The following is an 18937-nucleotide window of genomic DNA, read 5'->3' as shown; positions in this document are numbered from 1 at the left end:
TTCAGGAGGGGTCCTGACTGGTTCAAATCTAAGAACCTCAAATGGCTGTAAGAAGATGTTTCCAGAAAATGAGCTATTTTGAGTGTTTTGTTTTCATGTCAATCAATTGTAGAATACACAGGGCTTGTAAGCCAGACCACAGAAGTGAAGGCTCTCCATCTCACGTGGTGTGCTGGGGCCTTTGTGGCTGGCAAGTAGTATAGAGCTTTTGTTTGTTTAGATTCTTCTTGGCCTTGAACAATGACACGAGGGCGCTCATCTGTTCTTCTACTGACATTCAGGCAAGACACTGCTTGGTAAGTGTCTTCTTACTAAGTCATAGTTAGATACCAGGGCAATTTTGAGCCAGGGAGCCCAAGTTCCCTATTCTTTTACGAATGGTGCTTTGGCAATGGTGGAAGATAGCTGTAAGGATTAGTCTTTTTTACAATGACACATAGTCCTGTGAACCTACCTTTGAGCTATTTTAGGTGACGTTTCTGGTCATGTGAGGATAGATCATTCTAATCTTTTTGAGTTCTTAGTAAATTGATTCAGTCCTTCAATAATACCTCTGGAAGAGAGTTCTAGAAAGGATCAGCTCATACCAAATTTAACAATATAAAAAAGACTTTATTATGTCTATTTTAGTTATAACAGAAAACCCAACTCAAAGTAACATAGCAACAAGGACATTTACAAAAAGGTTCAAGGGAAGATCTGGCTTCAAGCAAGGATGAATACACGGACTCAGATGATGTTACAAGAACACGTGAATCCTGCATCCATGTATTCATTATTCAGTCCCATATTCCTAAGCCAGTCTCAAGTGGGCTGAGGCACCACAGCACCAACTCTACTTACCAAGGTGAAAGCGAAATGGAAAGGGAAGTATCTCCTTCCCTGGAAGCTCAACACAAGGGTCTCAGAACTGAGATTCTTTGATCCTAGATCCGCTGAACAAATTCAGCCTAAGTCACATGCCCAATCTAAGCTGATCACTGAGCACCAGTTGCTGAGGCCTGGATTGGGAGCCTCTCACTGGACACAGGAGAAACCATCTCCTCCAGATCCATAGTCTAGACCTTGTTCCATCCAGGAGTTCAAACAGTGTCATCAAGACTTGGAAACTTTTCCTATATTTTGATTTCTTCTTCCTGTATGTTGTCTTTTACTCTCAGATAAGTTATGTCCCTGCCAGGTCCCCAACAAAAAGTAGGAGAAGTCTGGTTCCACCACAAACCTGGAGGGTCCTGGAGGGTAACACGAGAAGTAGAACTAGGGCTGCTTGAAAGACCCACATCTCATGACATCCGTTAAAGACAAGTACCAGTGCACTAACAAGTCCTCATGCTCTTAACCTCTGTGGTCAGCACTGAACCCTGTATCAAACCACCCTAGACCTTTAGTTTGTTTGTGAACCAGATGGACTCAGCTGTTTATCTTGTCCAGAACTCTGGTCTTTGTATTAGGTACATCATCAGTACAGTGTCTTAGTTTGGTAACTGCAAGATGACCTATGTCCTTCCATTTTGTCTGCAGAGATTGACTCGTCTTTGTCTCTTTATGTCTCAGTTGACTGAAAATGAATTTAGTAATGGGCTCTTTGGAAACGTGAGACACCATCTTGTATTTATTTATTTTAAAGTGGTCAATATCACTCAATCAGTCCTTCAATGAAAAACAAGGAAAAAAAACTACTTTTTAATGACATAATTAAATTGTGTTTTTGAATCCTTAAGTTCTGCCTGCTACATTGGAATAACGTGGAGCAGAAGAGCTGGATCCAAGAATCAGTACATGTTCTGTTATTAATCATAGTCAGTGAATATTTCTTATATAGTGGATCATGCAAAACACAGGAGAGAGAGTTCTTGCTTTGTTTGATATAAACAGTATAAAAGGAAAGAATTGCTCTTCTTAGCTAATATTGAAGAATTGGCTAAATATAGGAATTCATCTCTCTGTGTAGTTGAATATATAGGACAAGTCAGATTCACTTCATTTAATAAATATAATATGTTCATATTTTCAGTAAAAAGTTTTGCAAATTTTGCATTTTAAGTTTTGTTTCAAATTTGCTTTTCTTTATATTAAGGAAAAGTAATAACCTCAGTGCCAATTTTATGTCTCTCTGGTTCTAAATAAATATACACCCACAAGCTCTAATGTTTGTTCTTTCTCTTGGGCATACTATCTATAAATGCAGTAATTGGAACAACCATTTGTTTGTGGAAAAATAGCTATTAAATCATTTATTTATTTAATTTCTGTTTGTTCCCATTTGTTAGCTAAATGAATCTATATATCAGATTACTGTTCACAGTTTTGCCGTTGTGACTCAAGGCGACTGGATGAGCCTTTACCTGTATTAATTTCTGAGAACTGCCTTAACAAAGTACCACAGACTGACTTAAAACAACCAGAATTTATTATCTCATGGTACTGGAGGACGGAAGTCACATTCACAGATACCTGGCATTACGACTTCAACACCTTTTGAAGGGACACAATTCAACCCACAAAAGTCTGCCCTAACCCCTTCCCCAAATTCATATCCTTCTCATGTACAAAATGTTTTCAACTCCATATCAGTTCAGTTCAGTTCAGTTGCTCAGTTGTGTCCGACTCTTTGCGACCCCATTAACCTCAGGATGCCAGGCCTCCCTGTCCATCACCAACTCCCGGAGTTTACCCAAATTCATGTCCATCAAGTCGGTGATGCCATCCAGCCATCTCACCCTCTGTCATCACCTTTTCCTCCTGCCCCCAATCCCTCCCAGCATCAGGGTCTTTTTCAATGAGTCAACTCTTCGCATGAGGTGGCCAAAGTATTGGAGTTTCAGCTTTAGCATCAGTCCTTCCAATGAAAACTCAGGACTGATCTCCTTTAGATGGACTGGTTGGATCTCCTTGCAGTCCAAGGAACTCTCAAGAGTCTTCTCCAATGCTACAGTTCAAAAGCAACAATTTTTCGGCGCTCAGCTTTCTTCACAGTCCAACTCACATCCATACATGACCACTGGAAAAACCATAGCCTTGACTAGATGGACCTTTGTTGGCAAAGTAATGTCTCTGCTTTTGAATATGCTATCTAGGTTGGTCATAACTTTCCTTCCAAGGAGCAAGCGTCTTTTAATTTCATGGCTGCAGTCACCATCTGCAGTGATTTTGGAGCCCCCCAAAATAAAGTCTGACACTGTTTCCAATGTTTTCCCATCTATTTCCCATGAAGTGATGGGACCAGATGCCATGATCTTCGTTTTCTGAATGTTGAGCTTTAATTTAAGCCAACTTTTTCCCTCTCCTCTTTCACCTTCATCAAGAGGCTTTTGAGTTCCTCTTCACTTTCTGCCATAAGGGTGGTGTCATCTGCATATCTAAGGTTATTGATATTTCTCCCAGCAATCTTGATTCCAGCTTGTGCTTCTTCCAGCCCAGCGTTTCTCATGATGTACTCCATAAAAATTAAATAAGCAGGGTGACAATATACAGCCTTGATATACTCTTTTTCCTATTTGGAACCAATCTGTTGTTCCATGTCCAGTTCTAACTGTTGCTTCCTGACCTGCATATAGGGTTCTCAAGAGGCACGTCAGATGGTCTGGTATTCCCATTTCTCAGAATTTTCCACAGTTTCTGGTGATCCACACAGTCAAAGGCTTTGGCATAGTCAATAAAGCAGAAATAGATGTTTTTCTGGAACTCTCTTGGTTTTTCCATGATCCACTGTATGTTAGCAATTTGATCTCTGGTTCCTTTGCCTCTTCTAAAATCAGCTTGAACATCTGGAAGTTCACAGTTCACATATTGCTGAAGCCTGACTTGGAGAATTTTGAGCATTACTTTATTAACGTGTGAGATGAGTGCAATTGTGCGGTAGTTTGAGTGTTCTTTGGCATTGGCTTTCTTTGGGATTGGAATGAAAACTGACCTTTTCCAGTCCTGTGGCCACTGCTGAGTTTTCCAAAATGCTGGCATATTGAGTGCATCACTTTCACAGCATCATCTTTCAGGATTTGAAATAGCTCAACTGGAATTCCATCACCTCCACCAGCTTCGTTCATAGTGCTGCTCCCTCAGGCCCACTTGACTTCACATTCCAGGTTGTCTTGCTCTAAGTGAGTGATCACACCATCGTGATTATCTTGGTTGTGAAGATCTTTTTTGTAAAGTTCTGTATATTCTTGCCACCTCTTCTTAATATCAGCATCTGCCAATCTTAACTCATTCCAGCATCAACTCTATATAAAAAAATCTCACCTAAATCAGTTCAAAAGTTCCAACATCTCATATTCTAATCTATCTAAATCAGGTATAGATGAGACTCCAGGTATATTCCATCCTTGGGCAAAATCCCCTCCCTTCCGTGGACCTGTGAAACAGATTCTTGGCTTCTAGCAGTATAAGGTAGGCCAGGAATAAGATAAGATATTCTCATTTTGTATGGGAAAAATAGGAAGGAATAAAGGCGTCATGAGTCCCAAGCAAGTTTACAGCCCAACAGTGCAAGTTCCATAGATTTCAAGGCCTGAGAATAATACTCTGTGGCTTGAGACTCCACCGTCTGGCCCCCAGGTAACAACCCCACTGTATTGGTTCCACCTTCTTTGGCCTCAGCAGATGTGGCTCAGTCATTTTTCCTTCGTTTCATCCCAGGTCTGTCTCTTTTCATTTGAGAACAGCTGGTATGTCTACTGGTATAGCAATCTTCAAATCCTTGTCAGTCTTACAAGAATGTCAAGAGGGTACACAACAACAGACAGGATGGTTCTTCTCAGATTCCTCAATAATCTGTTCTTTATTCCTGTTTCTGTTTAGATGGTTGATTAGGTCCATGTGTTACACACATTATCTCTCCAGCTATTATTTGTCCAGCCTGCACTATTGCTTTTCCCTCTAAAGCCTGCTTTCTCAGATTTTGTTATCTGGATAGCTTAAAATTTTCCCAAATCACCAAGTGCTGGTTGCTTTTTGTTTAACAATTCTGTTCTCATTTTATCTATTTCCTCTTGAATTTTTCTGTTAGCAGCAAGGAGAAACCAGGTCACATCCTGTACACTTTGCTTTTAAGTCTCCTCAGGTAAATATCCAAGTCCATCATTTGCAAATTCTACTTTCCACCCAAGAGGAGAGCATCGTTCAGCCAAGTATTTGCCACTCGATAACAATGATCACCTTTCCTCCAGTATCTATAATATGTTCATAGTTTCCAATTTAAAGTCCTACTGGGAGTCCCCTTTGACATTCCTATTTATAGCAACATTATGTTGATGATGATATATGCATTCTCTAAGATGATAGGAATCTTTTCTATAATTCTCTCTTCTTTCTGAGTCCACTCACAGGAATTGCTTTTCATGTTTCCACTAGCAGTCACCTCAGGGCAATCTTAGGTTTTTTGTATCATGTGCCTTGAATTCTTCCACCCATAACCCATTACCCAATAACAAACCATTTCCACTGTTTTAGGAATCTATTAAGCTGTACTCCTTTTCCTGGAAGCAGAATCTCTTAGTTCTCTAGGTCTGCCATAACAAAATATCTCAAACTGATCACTTAAAACAATAGGGACTTATTTTCTCTTAATTCTTGGGGCTTGATGTCTGATATCAAGACGTTGGCACAGCTTTACCCCCTCTGAAGGCTCTAGGGAAGACTTCTTCCTTGCCTCTTCTTGCTTCCTGTAGTTAGTCCTTGGCATTCCTTGGCTTGCAGCTGCATTACTCCACAAATTTGGACTCTGTTTTCACATGACCATTTTCTCTCTGTGTTGGTCCACATTTGTGTCTTTTCTTTTTCTAAGGACACAAGTTACGTTCCATTTAGGGCACACCCTCATCCAGCATGACCTCATCTTATTATATCTGCAAAGACCCTATTTTCAAATAAGGCCATATTTACAGTTATCTGAGATTAGAACTTCAACATGCCTTTTTTTTTTTTCCCCTTCAGCATGCCTTTTTGAAGGACATGGTACAACCACGGTGCTATCCTTCTGAGACTTTTTGGTTTCCACCTTTATACAAATAGGATCTTTTTAATTGCAAATGATGGGAAACACAAACTGGCTTAGGCAAAATGAGCTTATTTGTCTCTCATAACTGATGTATAGTTATGGCTACTTCAGATTTCAGGCATGGCCTCTTCCAGGGATTCAAACAATGTTATCAGGACCTGTACCCTCTTAACTCCTTCTCAATTCCTTATTTTGTTGTGTTGTCTTCACTCTCAGATAGATTATGCTGTATATGTCCCCACTAGGTTCCCAACTACTGATGTCTCAGATAAAAGTACATCTTTTATCATAATACTTGGGCTGAGATCACAGAAATCCATCTGTCATTACCAAAAAGTGGGGAGAGGGGATGGTGAGTGCTTCCCAGGCAAACACAGATAAGTGTCCATCTCAGTCAGCACACTAAGGGGCCTAGCAGGTTTCTAAGGGCCCTTCAGCTCTGACTTTGCAATGAATCTCACTATACATCCTCTGCTAATTCTTGGCCAGATACATAGGATGGCATTAGTTTCTTTGTCAGTAAAACATAACTTCATAATTTAAATTAATTTAAGTTCATAATTTAAAATTTTATATTTAAATAATTTATTTTAAATTCATAATTTAATTTTTTGGATGACCAACTTTTGGTGAAGTTTCTATACAATAAAATTCATTGATTCTTAAGTGCACAGTTTGATGAGTTTTGACAAATGCATTCCATTGTGTAATGACCATCATAATCACTGTAGAGAGCATTTCCTTCACCCCCAAGGTTCACTTGAGCCCCTTGATAGTTTTGTCACTGTAGTCCCTCACCCTGTTAACCACTGATCTGTTTTCTAATATTGCAGCTCTGCATAGGGGTTTTTTAAATTATAATTTATTAAAGTATTTATAGCACTGGAGTTAAAGGTCTTACTTACAAGTGTAAGTAAGCATTATCTTTTATTAATGTGGATGGGCTTGGTGAAATTAGGCAGAAGCCTTTCCTTGTTTTAGGATGAATCATGTGCAATTTCTGATGTTCAGTAGTTTTTAACCTATGAAAAATGATACCTTTTCAATGTTCAATCTGATAACAGTAAGACTATTCCAATGGTTAGTACATAAGGAATTTGGTGTGGAACTTCTTTGTCCCTTGTGATTTTTATTCATTTAATTCATGTGGCCTCATGCTGGGTGATGGCACTTTGGGTCGTCATCCATGCTGGTGGTGATCTGGAGGAGTGGGTTATCACTGTAGGACAGAGGTCTCATATTGAGGATGGTTTCTCTGGCCAGCTTGCATTTCTTCCTCTTTTATAAATTTACTCATGATCTTCATTGGGAACCCACTGACCCCAGCTCAGCCCACCGGGTTTGCATGCTTTGATCTGTTTGGTCAATCAAAATGTGATTTACACAACCCTGTCAGAGCCAGTCAGAGCCCAACCCTGGGCCTTTACTGGATCTGTCAGGGAGGACGTTGTCTTCTATAGCAAAGATGTCAGCCCAGGGCTGTGACATCCCATCTTCTGCTCTGTGAGGAAAGCCTGACAAAGCCTCACAGGAAGGAAGTAGAGCTGAGACAGAGTGAGGCAGAATCCAGATGACATTGTATGAATCTTTGTTATATCCAGCTCTAGTCAGACCTATTTCTGTACTCCTCAGTTACATGAGCCAGTACATTCTTGTTCTTTGCTTATACCAGTTGAACTTTTTTTTTTCCTGTCACAAGGGCAGCATTCCTGTCTGCTCTAGAGTGCCATCCCAAGGAGATATGTGTATGATCCTGCCTCTGGAAATTAGTTATTTAAAATATGACTCAACAGACATCAAAACCAAAAATGTTGTGAGAATGCATTCTTTTTAATTGAAACAATAGAAAATCTTCTATCTTGGTTCATCCTGTTAATGAAGAGAAAATTAACCACTTTCTAAGATAAGACACAAGCCTTTTAAAGAAAAAAATTTCTTTTGCTTCAGTCTGTAGTTTAAGCTATAAAATTGCTTTTAAGAAACATTGAAATATCGGTGGGGAAAGAAAAACATCTGGTACTATGAACTTTGCATCTCCTATTTATTAATATAAGGGCAAGAAGGAAATCAAACCAGTCAATCCTAAAGGAAATCAACCCTGAATATTCATTGGAAGGACAGATGCTGAAGCTGAAGCTCCAATACTTTGGCCACCTGATGTGAAGAGCAGACTCATTGGAAAAGACCCAGATTCTGGGAAAGATAGAAGGCAGGAGAAGTGGACAACAGAGGATAAGATGGTTGGATGGCATCACCGACTCAATGGACATGTGTTTGAGCAAGCTCCAGGAGAGGGTAAAGGACAGGGAGGCCTGGCGTGCTGCAGTCCATGTTTTTGCAAAGAGTCAGACCTGACTGAGGGACTGAACAACAGCAACAAGGAAGGGTCAAGGAAATAGTCTGAGGAAGCCCTAGGGTTCCACTTGGGAGTGATTTGTGCCCACAAAGGTTGACTTCTTCCCCTTTCAGTCGTTTTAGCACTTTCTCATGCTGAAGCTGGGCTTATGTGAGGGGTTCTAGGAAAATCCTGTCCCCACTTAGTAGTCCTAATCCTCTTTTGGATTTATGTCACAGTCACTCAACTTCTTTGAAAGAGGCTGGGAAAATTTACACTAGGCTCTTAGTTTTTCAGCAGAGCAAGCACTTTTTCTGAATTACTCTCTCTTCATCCCAGATCTGAATCCTGATTCTGCTACATATTAGGAGTGTTTCCTTGGATGAATAGCTTTGTCTCTTTGAACCTTGGTTTTTTTTTATCTTTAATATTTTCAATAATAGTAAATAATAATATTTCTTTAAAATCATTGTGAACATTAAATGGAATATGGCATAAATAATGAATGTTATGGCCAACATTCGAGTGTGTATTTTGTGTCAGACCCAGAGCTTCTACAGAAGATACTTGGCTGCCCACCCAGCATTCTTACCCATCTCTTTCATCCTAATGGAACTCTGATTTGGTTCAGGAATCTATTCCTTCTCCAAGAAGCGCTGTATGCATTCCCAAGAGTCTCTTCACTTTGGGAGAAGCTTATCCTTTCTTTCCCTCCTTTGCACGTGTGGTCCAGGCTTGGGCATAAGACCAGACTCTGGCCAATCTACTAGGAAATCTAGAGGAAATCTACTAGGAAGTATCTGGGAAAATATTCCTTTGATTATAATCTTCTTTCCCTGCAAAGCAACATTTCTGAATCCAAAGACCAAAGCAGTTGTAGCCATCTTACTACCAACTGGAGAACAAAATCAACACAGATTGGCAGAGCAGAGAGATGGACAGAATCTGACCCACAGAATCTGGGTTCTTAGAGTCATTACTTAATGAACCAGATTTTCCTGCCCTAGGTTGGGACTTCCTGTCATGTCACCTAATATACATTTTTCTATCGTTTAAGCTAGTTAGACCCATAAGTTCTGATTCTTATTAATTACTGATACAACTTTATTTATTTTCATTTAATCCTTAAAATAGATCTATTAAATTAATTCTTATTCTTGCGCCTGACTAATACTGGTTGTTCAATTAACAGTCACTCTTCCAGAATACTCTATCATCCTCCAATCTGCAAGAGTCCTGGAGGGTTTTCAGTGTTCTTGTTATCAACTAAAAGGCCCTTTTCATGTTGTCCATTTGCTTTTGGCCTCTCTCATTAACTTCAAGACATAATGCTTGTGTCTATCTTATCATAACTTTACTAAAGAACTTTATGCCAAATGGCTCTTTGGACTGTAGAAGGAAGAGATGCTCTTAGTATATGTTCTGGGAGGAAAACTGCTTAGATTAACCAGTCAAAGTGTGTACAGTTCATCTTGGAATCCTCTAGCACAGAGCCATGCACATGGTAGGTGCTTACTTGTCTATTGCTACATAATTAATTGTCACAAATTAGCAGCTTAAAATAACATCAATTTATTATCTCACAGATGTGTATGTCAGAAACCTTGATAGGCTTGGCTGATTTTCTCGGTCTCACAAGGCTAAAACCAAGGGGCTAGCTGAGCTGGGTTCTTATCTAGAGGCTTTGGAAAGAATCCACTCTGCAGCTCATTCAAGTTGTTGGCAGAGTTCATTTCCATATGGTTGTAGAACTGTGGTCCCTTCTGCCTAGCTGGCTGTCCCTGGGGACTGCTTTCAGCTTCTAGAGGCTGCTCTCTGGCCCTTATACATGGCCCCTCTTTTTTCAAAGCCATCGGGGGTCTGCATTCTTCTCGTGCTTTGAATCTGTCTGACTTGCCCTTCTGCCAAACTGGTAAAAACTCTGCTTTTTTAAGAGCTTGCCTGTCTGGATTAGGCCCCCATCTAATATTTTGAGGTCATCTGACTCAAGACTTCAGTTCCGTCTACAAAATACCCCCAGATTAATGTTTAATTGAATAATCAGGGACAGGAATTTTGGATGGGACTAGACTATCTTTAAAATTCTGATTACCATAGTAGGTATTGTGTACATATTATTATCATCATTATTATTACTGTTACTTTGGTATTGAATCAAGAAAAAAATAGTAAGTTTTTAAATAAAATATTAATTGAGTTTTACTCTGCTAATTGCAGAATTCCTTCAATATTCTATCAGTGTTACTCTGGTTAAACTGCCCATCGTTGTAAATAAGAAAATCAGAATCTAACAGAGGAGAAAAACAACAACCAGTAATTATGCTGATGTTGTTGCTCTTTTTATTTTTGGAAGAAAGAGAAATTTGCTGATCTGGCCAACTCTTTCCCCTCAATTGCTGGCACTGCTCAGTAACATTGCAAGTGTTATTCATATATAGTGTTTATTTCTTTTGGGGTCCTGGGCAACAAAGTTAGTTTTAAAAAACAGATTTAAACATGTGGAAAAGTTTAAAAGACGAAGGGAAGTACAATCAATATAAAATAGTTGTAAAAAGTGACCCACTTCATTATAATGTTGTGATTCTCAACCGTGTTGAGTTTCATTAGTTGCCCAATACTATAACTATAACTAGTAAAGTGGGTGCTCTTGAAAAGTTTAGGACAGTTGCTTGGGATTTTGTAGGCAGTCCAGTGTTGAAAGGTTTGCTTCATCATTTTGTGGTGTTATCTTTGGGTTAAAAACCAGGATCATCCAAGAAGAAAAGTTCAGAGAATTGTGGTGGATTTTGCCACACTGTGGCTTGTAGTCTATTTGCTGGAAGCACCATAAAGTTCTCCGTGGTAAAAAATCAACCTTAATTAGCTTTTAAATTGAAAAGCAAATATTTTTGTGTGTGTTGTTTTAGATTGAGTGGTCCAGGATGGGATTTTCCCCATATCAAATAAATAACAATAGGAGTCCTGACTGGCAAAAGGACATAGACCACTGCCTCAGTTGATCCATCTCCAGGAAAATACATTCAAAACAAAGCACTAAATGGCATCTGAATGAGGGTCTAATCAATTGGAACTGGCAAGAGGTACCAACTCTGTGGGCTGACAACCCGTGTGGGCTCCCTTCTGTGCCATTAACTGTAAATCTGGGAGGAGGCTTGGAAATACCTCAGTGCTGCCTGAACCCACATAGGCTTGTGGCAGGGGAGAATGAGGAGGTAAGGAAGGGAGAGGCCAGTGGTTGAGAAGTAAGAGTTAAAAAGTCAGCCATCCTAGGCTTCAGGTCTTAGCTTGAACAAGACATGAGCAAATTGTTGTGAGACTTTGGGCAAGTTGCCTTATCTCTTAAACTCGAGTGTCCTCATCTGCAAAACAGATAACAATAATAGCAACAACAATAATAGTAATCTCTGATGTGGACTGAATATTTTTGATCAGTCAGAGACCCCATGGACTGTACAGTTCATGGAATTCTCCAGGCCAGAATACTGGAATGGGTAGCATTTCCCTTCTCCAGGGGATCTTCCCAACCCAGGGATTGAACCCAGGTCTCCTGCACTGCAGGTGGATTCTTAATCAAATGAGCCATCAGGGAAGCCCAGGGTCTCTTTTATAAAAGGGCACTAATCCATTAATGAGAGCTCTACCATCATGATCTAATAACCTCCAAATAGGTGGGAATTAGATTCCAATAGATGAATCCTGACTGATCACAAATATCAGTCCATATCAGAGATTACTATAATTGTTGTTATCTCTATTTTGAAGATGAGGACATGAGAATTTAAGAGATAAGGCAACTTGCCCAGAGTCTCACAACAACTTGCTCATGTCTTGTTCAAGCTAAGAACAAAGAGTTGGATATGACGGAGGGACTTTCACACACACACACACACACACACACACACACACACCCCAGAGAGCTCCCTTACCCCTTCCACCATATGAGAGTGGGAAGAGAGTCATCTCGGAAGTGAGTTCTCATCAGGCATTGAATCTACTGGCACCTTAACCTTGCACTTCCCAGCCTTCAGAACTGTGAGAAATAAATTTCTATTGTTTATAAGCCACCTGATGTTATAAAACATACTTTGTTACAGCAGTCTAAATGGACCAAGACAGTACTTCTTATCGTTGGATGATTGTATTAAATGATGCAAAAAAAGCATTTAGCAGAGCACCCAGCATACAACTACTTAGCAAAAGTTGCCTGTAATTGAATGAATCAGGAAAGAGAGGGAGAGAAAAAGGAAGAAAGAGCAGAGAAAGAAATAAAAGAAGGATGAAAGGGAAGAGAGGGAAGGAGACTACTAGATGCAGACAGAAGCAGGAAAGTGAGTGTTCTAGATCACCAGGATTCAATCTACTTAAAAGAATAATTTAAGTTCAAATTGAAGTATTTCATTGTCCTAGTAAAGTTGAGTTCCATGATGAATCCTGTTGCTTACATCCATTTGAGATGCTAGGTTTCTCTGTCCTTTTCCTGAAGCTTTAGGAAACTGGTTAAGGTTGCCCACAGGATGTCTCTGTAATCAGTGTTAATACTAAGAGAGCCTAGGAAATATTTTGTAACCACCAGGCTTTTTGTTTGCAAAGATGTTGGCATCAAACTTTTCTCTCCAGCTCTGAGCAAAGCCAGCTCTTCAGGCTTTGGGGGAACTGAAATCTAAGTAAAATATTCTCACAAGTAGCATGCAAGTTGAGAATGAATGAATCAACTCAGGAGATATAGAGTGTCCCACTGGAGCCTGAGAGCCAAGAGCGGTGTATACTCCTGCTCAATGGTAAAAAATCCACTTGCCAAGCAGGAAGCAGGTTTGATCCCTGGGTCAGGAAGATCCCTTGGAGAAGGAAATGGCAACTCACTCCAGAATTCTTGCCTGGTAAATCCCATGGACAGGGGAGCCTGGCTGTATAGTTCATGGGGTTGAAAATGAATCAGACATGACTTAGTGACTAAAGAACAACAGCCTTGCTCAGTGCTGAACTTTGCCCCTGATATTCAGGAGTGACTGTCCTCTTTGTTATTTACAAAGGAAAGAACACATTTTCATGATCATCAGTATCTGAATTTAATCTAGGGCAGAATATCTCAAGGTTTGCCAGTAATTCTGTTTTTTGGAGAATAAAATACTTGAATTACCTTCCTCTGCAAAATTACAAATGACATGAAAAGTCTTGGTTGCAGCAAGGGGAAAATCCAGAAATAAAGCTCTTTTTGCTTTGTTTTGCTTTGAGATTTTAGTACTGAAATTATTTAAAACAAAGACAAAAATCTCATTTAAAGAAAGTTGACTATCATGCTGGGGTAGTGTTATAGATTTCCTTGGGCTCTTCTTGGGGTCATGAGGGAGATGCAGAGGCCCTAGCCCCACCAAGATCAGCTGTTATTCTCTACCTCTAGCAAGAATACACAGAAGAACTGTACAAAAGATCTTCACGACCAAGATAATCGTGATGTTTGTGATCACTGACCTAGAGCCAGACATCCTGGAATGTGAAGTCAAGTGGGTCTTAGAAGGCATCACTACGAAAAAAGCTAGTGGAGGTGATGGAATTCCAGTTGAGCTATTTCAAATCCTGAAAGATGATGCTCTGAAAGTGATGCACTCAATATGCCAGCAAATTTGGAAAACTCAGCAGTGGCCACAGGACTGGAAAAGGTCAGTTTTCATTCCAATTCCAAAGAAAGCCAATGCCAAAGAATGCTCAAACTACCGCACAATTGCACTCATCTCACACACTAGTAAAGTAATGCTCAAAATTCTCCAAGCCAGGCTTCAGCAATATGTGAACCGTGAACTTCCAGATGTTCAAGCTAGTTTTAGAAAAGGCAGAGGAACCAGAGATCAAATTGCCAACATCCGCTGGATCATGGAAAAAGCAAGAGAGTTCCAGAAAAACATCTATTTCTGCTTTATTGACTATGCCAAAGCCTTTGACTGTGTGGATCACAATAAACTGTGGGAAATTCTGAAAGAGATGGGAATACCAGACCACCTGACCTGCCTCTTGAGAAACCTATATGCAGGTCAGGAAGCAACAGTTAGAACTGGACATGGAACCACAGACTGGTTCCAAATAGGAAAAGGAGTACGTCAAGGCTGTATATTGTCACCCTACTTATTTAACTTCTATGCAGAGTACGTCATGAGAAACACTGGGCTGGAAGAAGCACAAGCTGGAATCAAGATTGCCGGGAGAAATATCAATAACCTCAGATATGCAGATGACACCACCCTTATGGCAGAAAGTGAAGAGGAACTCAAAAGCCTCTTGATGAAAGTGAAAGAGGAGAGTGAAAAAGTTGGCTTAAAGCTCAACATTCAGAAGATCATGGCATCTGGTCCCATCACTTCATGGGAAATAGATGGGGAAACAGTGGAAACAGTGTCAGACTTTATTTTTGGGGGATCCAAAATCACTGCAGATGGTGATTGCAGCCATGAAATTAAAAGACGCTTACTCCTTGGAAGGAAAGTTATGACAACCTAGATAGCATATTCAAAAGCAGAGACATTACTTGGCCAACAAAGGTTTGCCTAGTCAAGGCTATGGTTTTTCCTGTGGTCATGTATGGATGTGAGAGTTGGATTGTTAAGAAAGCTGAGCACTGAAGAATTGATGCTTTTGAACTGTGGTGTTGGAGAAGACTCTTGAGAGTCCCTTGGACTGCAAGGGGATCCAACCAGTCCATTCTAAAGGAATCAGTCTTGGGTGTTCTTTGGAAGGAATGATGCTAAAGCTGAAACTCCAGGACTTTGGCCACCTCATGTGAAGAGTCAACTCATTGGAGAAGACTCTGATGCTGGGAGGTATTGGGGGCAGGAGGAGAAGGGGACGACAGAGGATGAGATGGCTGGATGGCATCCCCGACTCGATGGACGTGAGTTTAGGTAAACTCTGGGAGTTGGTGATGGACAGGGAGGCCTGGTGTGCTGTGATTCATGGGGTTGCAAAGAGTCGGACACGACTGAGTGACTGAACTGAACTGAACTGAGCTTGTCTCTAGTTCAATCCTGCTTTGAGAATCAAACCCAAGAAAAAACAGAGCATTCTAGTTTATAACTGTGCCTATATTTGAAGCAGTTTCGTAATTTTTAAGACTTCAACAACTCTTCCTTTCTCTCTTCCAGATATAAGTGGGTAGTAAATAGGAACATGACCACCTCTCAAGTCTGCAGTAGATAGAATGACGATTTAGTGCCTGGATAAGTTCGTTAGAGAGTACAGGTGAGCTGGACCTGTTGAACACGTTCAGCAGGTACTAGCCAAGGGCCTAGCTCACGTTGATTGCTCTAGGGATGGTTGTTGACCAGCATTATCAGGGTAAATTTGTCTTCTAGGAATGAGATAGGCAGCTGATACTCAAAGGGTGTTGATTGGTTCCTGTGTAATGTGTTTAGATAGGTACCTGGAATACAGTACCTATATCTGTATCCTATGAGGGAAGAGCTATCCTCAGTATTTTGAGATGGGGAAACAAAGGCACAAACTGATTAGTAGCTTGACCAATGCCATTAAAAAAAAAAAAAAATCTAGAAGTGGCAAAACTCTGTTTTGAGGCCAGACATCTGGACTCTTGGACATGCATGGTTATCCACCATGACAGACTGTCTCCCATTATACCTTGGTGCCAAGCATAGGTCCTTTCCTCCACCCTAACCCGCTCCCTTCTTGTGCTTCCTCTCTCCAAGGAAAGCTCATTTACATAAACCATAAATATGAGGCTCATCCTTGACTTGCCTCCTCCCATGCTCCCAACATCAACCAGTCATCAAATTTTGTCAAATTTCACACCCCCAGGATCATCCTCATCTGTCTGTTTCTCTCCATCCCTATGGCCACTATCTTCATTTAAGTCTCATTGTCTTTTGCCTGGATTTTTGTTTGTCTTCTAGATGGTCTTGTAGTTGTCTTTCTTCCAGTCTGATCTTCACATAGTCCCTTGAGAGTTTTGGACTTCAGATCTGACCCTTTCTGAGGTTAAAACTCCTCAGTGGATTCTCCATCCTATGACACAGAGTGGTCTTCCCTATAGTGTCCCCTTTTATGTGTGATCACTGAATAGGTGGGACCCAACAGAAGTTTGAATAGACTTTCATAGGGAAGGACATTGGCCCAACAATCATATTGTTATTGTTTTTCAATTAATTCCCCTGACAACCTCAGGAAGAAAGTCTCAATTTAGAATTAATGTATGTTCAACATCTTTCTAATTCTTGACTATCTCAATTTTTAACCAAGAGAGAGCAAGCGGTTATGGTTAATTAGAATTTAATACCCCTTCTTGTTTTTATTGTATTTTTTCATTTCTTTCTACTCTATGGCTTGTGATAGGTTTTCTCAGTTATAGTAGCAATACAGAGTTACATTTTAAAAGGAGTATATTTAAAATTTAAAATAACAGCATTGTACAATTTATTAATTAGTGAACATAACAGATGATATAGGCAAGTAAAAATTGATCATGGCACAAAAAAAGACTGGAACTTGGGAACCTTAATTATAGAATTTTTTTGGAACCCACTCCCTACCTATGTTGCTAGCTTTGGTTCTCCCGTATTTCCTACATTTTGAATTTGTTTCTTGAAATTGACAGAGTCCTGAGCTGTGAGATGGCTCCTACCTCTCTCTCCTGCCATCCTTGGAGAATGTCATAATTCAATAGCAGAACTATTACTCCACACGTCATGAAGCCACAGAACTGTCATTGAGAGGCATTATTTTACTAAAGAATTTCATTAAAAGAAATTGAGCAGTGTTATAAAACATGTGGTTAGACACTTAAAAGCAAATGATTAGATGATGTATTTTAAGATCTTATAGTAATACATGCTCAGTGGGCAAGCTGTTAAGCTTTTGATAGTTATTTATTCATTTGAACATCATACTATCTTTAGAATCTGGGAGACCCACCACTGCTTAGCAGGCTGTCTTATCCTTTTGGAGTTAATTCTATAAAAATCCAGGAGAATTTTTTTCTCCTTTCAATTGTTCACCAGATTCCGAGAATCACAGGAAACTTCATTCCCAAACTTTGCATACCTGTACGGATTCATACAAGTAGAATCTATAATAGGGCTTAGAACTTCCTGCTAAATCCTGAAGTTATATACAGGTGCTCCTCCTGAAACAGTTGCACTAAGAATTTCTGACTGTAAACATGCATTAATTTTTTTTTCTCATCCTTCCTCTTTTTGGAGTTTTGAAGATAAAATGTTTTTTTTTCTGAAATTGTCGCTCGATACAGAGCCATGTGGATTTGCAGTCACGAAGCCTGCATCCCACAGTCAAAATCATTTTTCTCCTCCTTGGGTCACTTCATTATGCTTTCTCCTCCTATTTTACTGCTTTGGCCCACCACCGGTGTTTACTATTCACCAGTTCCTGGATGGTAGTAAATCCTTGTTCCTATTGTGGAAATGTGGGTCTTATAGTAAGAAAAAATGAATTCAGGGTCACAGAGAGATAAGTTATAGATTATAAAATGTGCCTGAAAAATGTAAGCTGAAACAGGGAGCTTTCAGTAATTTAATGATTATGACTGGACAGTTTGGACTGCCTCCTGATTTCTAGGGATATTTTAATTTCTTCTCAACTTGGGACACTTAAGTGGAAACTGTGGACTTGTGCTTCCATATCTAGTGTGATGGATGGTGTTAAATGCCTGAAAAGCCTGGGAACAACCTCCAGATTCTGAAGCTTATGGAAGCTGGTTGGGAACCCCTTGGGTCATCTGGTAGAAATGCCTTGCTGACAGATGGTGAGACAGAGGCCATTCTCTGAAAGTTGGAGAATTGTCTGGGTGGAAAAACAATCCATAGGAGAGAATCCAGGCCTTCTGACTCATAGGTCTGAGATCATTCCTTGCTCTGATGACTACAGGAGTCCCTAGCATCTGGGACCCTGTCTGACCCTGTGTGTTGCTTTGTTGTGGAGAACTAGCAAAGTCCTAAGATGCTCATGTCCTGATGGCCTCCTGGAATGCAGGATCCCTGGAGATGGACAGTACTTCTGCTGTTGCTTCTAGGAAGAGAATGTAGAGGTCAAACATGAAAGGGTGGCCTTGAGCCACACAGCCCTTGGGTAATGAAACAGAAAGGAAGGATGTTTGGTGAGAAGCCACATACGCATTTTTTCTTCCAAAACCTTGGGATAATCCTCAACTTCCCCCAAATTTTCACCCCCTTTTGATGTTTTGGATGCACAGTCAAAGTGGAGTTGTGTTTTCAGTGTGTTCCTAGGTTTCCTGCAAGATTTCTCGGAAACCTGAAGCAGATGGGTAAGTGGTGTGATCTCCACAATCACCCTCTGGAAAACCTGGGCTAATATTTCACAATGTCCCTGGAATTTAGGGTGACTTCTTGGTGACCTGGCTTCTGTGGCTTCTCTGCTGCTGCTGCTAAGTCGCTTCAGTCATGTCCGACTCTGTGCGACCCCATAGACGGCAGCCCACCAGGCTCCCCCGTCCCTGGGATTCTCCAGGCAAGAACACTGGAGTGGGTTGCCATTTCCTTCTCCAATGCATGAAAGTGAAAAGTGGAAGTGAAGTCACACGGTCGTGTACAACTCTTCATGACCACATGGACTGCAGCCTACCAGGCTCC

The 18937-nt window shown here is 40.4% G+C and overlaps 1 protein-coding gene across 3 annotated transcripts in view; it reads left to right on the top strand.

Moving 5' to 3' along the window:
* CACNA2D3 (calcium voltage-gated channel auxiliary subunit alpha2delta 3) overlaps positions 1 to 18937 on the top strand; it is a 909107-nt gene that overhangs the window by 341144 nt on the left and 549026 nt on the right. The window lies entirely within an intron of this gene.

The sequence above is a fragment of the Bubalus bubalis genome, chromosome 21 (genome assembly GCF_019923935.1).
Source record: "Bubalus bubalis isolate 160015118507 breed Murrah chromosome 21, NDDB_SH_1, whole genome shotgun sequence".
Lineage (NCBI taxonomy): Eukaryota > Metazoa > Chordata > Mammalia > Artiodactyla > Bovidae > Bubalus > Bubalus bubalis.
This window is presented reverse-complemented; position numbering and strand designations above follow the sequence as displayed.